The sequence below is a fragment of the Mesoplodon bidens genome, assembly GCF_964165515.1.
Source record: "Mesoplodon bidens genome assembly, contig: HAP1_SCAFFOLD_698, whole genome shotgun sequence".
NCBI lineage: Eukaryota > Metazoa > Chordata > Mammalia > Artiodactyla > Ziphiidae > Mesoplodon > Mesoplodon bidens.
The window spans coordinates 82,709-85,221 of NW_027672657.1; positions in this window are offsets into that span (position 1 = coordinate 82,709).

Here is a 2,513-nt window from a genome sequence, read left to right on the forward strand (position 1 = left end):
TTATCAGAACAAAAGTTGAAGTGATGGGAATCATTGTTGATTATCTTTAGATGCACTAGAAGATATTAAGCCTTTTATTTGATATATTTCTCAAACTTTGAAAGAAGAGAATATGTCTTCAGTTAAAGCAATCTAAGAGTAGAAGTAGCATTTATTTAAAATAACTTCTTAGCATATTTTTCGTGTCTTTGTTCTCCTTCTTGGCTGGACACTTGCCCATGTGACTTTCCATGAAAATGTGATGAGAGTTGGGCGTCCCACCCAGACCTGCATCCAGTTCTTCAAGCAGAAAGATAGTCACTCTCAGCTGACCTCTCTTTTTACTTAACTCACAAGACACTAGTTAAAAATATTATTTAATCAGCCTTTTTGATATCATTTATAAATGGTATATAATGTAAAACTCTGAATTTTCCTCAATTGCTAATTATCATTTTCAATTGTTCATGTATAGTTGAAATATATTACCTAAGAATTAATATGGTATAAAACAAAATAATCAAAAAAACATAACAAAACCATTTATTAGCCCCAGACAAAGTCTTATAGGGGAAAACAAAAAAATCTGTTCTGTTGTTGAATACATTTTACAGATGACTGCACTCTCTCAGTTGATATATACCATTTCTGTCCACCCTGCTTTCCATGCCTATTGGACAGGGATCATGCCCTGTTTATTTTTGTGTCTTAGCAACACAGCATAGAGCACACATTCAATAAATGTCATAAGGATTAGGAAAGAGGTAGAAAGAAAAAAAAAGATTGGAGGGAGTGAAGGAAAGGACAAAGAAATGAGAGACAGTGATGCTAAGTTAACAGTGAATACTACTTACACTTAGTGAAACACTATTACTTTACATAAGTCATTTTCAGCAGGAGAAGGAGAAGGTCTGTTCTCTGAGACTTGAAAGTACTCCAATAATGATGCTAAGGTGAAAATTATGTCTTTTAAATGAGGAGAAGGAACCAACTAAATTACATATATATGTGTGTGTGTGTGTGTATTTACACACACAATCTCTTAAAAAGAGCTGGAATCTTTTAAAATATGAACGTTTTGTAAGAATTTGTAGGAAAGTAAAATTTGCCATAGCAAAATCTTTCTTTGGCATGTGGATTATTTCAAGCTGAAAACAAGCTTAATAGACTCAGGAAGAACCTTTGACCTCCCCACCAACTGCCTAAAAAATGTAGGCAGAGGGCCTCTTCCAGGAACGGAGCTGTCACCATAGAGACTACAGTAGGAACTAAGTGTGTAGACAGGGCAACTTAGCAAAGTTTGTTAAAATTCCTCTCTGGGTCCCATTGTCTCTGACTGGTTAAGAATCCGCCTGCCAACGCAGGGGACGTGGGTTTGAGCCCTGGTCCGGGAAGATCTCACATGCTGCAGAGCAACTAAGCCCGGGCGCCACAACTACTGGGCTTGCGCTCTAGAGCCCACGTGCCACAACTACTGAAGCCCATGTGCACCTAGAGCCCGTGCTCCGCAACAAGAGAAGCCACCGCAGTGAGAAGCTCACACACCACCACGAAGAGTAGCCCCTGCTCGCCGCAGCTGGAGAAAGCCCACGCGCAGCAACGAAGACCCAAAGCAGCCAAAAATAAATAAATAAATTTATTTAAAAAAAAAAAAGCCCTGAAAGAGATGTTAAACCAACTTAATAGTGTATCAGAATATTAACAAAAATTGTCATTGACAGTGTAACATAACAAAAGTAGTCAAGGCGCAAAGATGTTGAGAAGGGACAGGACAAAAAGAGCACACCAAGCTGTTAAGAAACCAGGGCCGTTTGCCGGATGCGCAGCAAGTGGGCCGCTTTGACGCCGAGGTTCAGCCGAGAAAGAGCTTATTCATAAGGCGGCCAAGCCAGGAGTCAGAGAGCAAGTCTCATTTCCGCCTCCCGAGAGGCAAAGGGGCTTGGGACATTTATGGGACAAGCAGGAGGGCCTCAGGACCGGGGAAAGGTGATGGGAGGCAGGGAAGAGGGGCGGTAACTGAGGTTCTGCGCAGGCGCAAAGGGGTTCCGTGCGTCTGCATATTCATAAGCGAGGATTTGCGTGATCTGAGGGTGGAGTCAACAGGCCTGTCACGGGACGTCTGCGCAGGCCCAGTTTAAGGGCCCGTGGTCCAAACCAGCCTCAGCCGGTTTGCGCTTGGTGGGAGCTGACGCCGGCTTTCTGGAGAACGGGCGCGCTGTGTGAAGCTGAGAAGGTAGGCAATTAAGGAGAGGAAAAAAGAGAGAAAGTAGAACGTAAAACCTAAAGCGAGCTTAGCGAAGGCAGTTTACAAACAAAGGGGTTTGAACAAGCCGCTCCCTTATCCGTTGTTCTGCAACACAAGCTCAGGAATTCCTGTCAGGTGTGAGCTTCCGCTGACTCTGCGGGGCACGGTTTCAGAGCCATGGTTTCTCTACCTTCCTCAGCCGCCAGCTAGGCCCGCCATGTGGCGGGACCTTTCTTTGCGGCTTGCTCTGTCAAGGGGCCGCGCAGATACGCGTGTCTACATTCTTTTT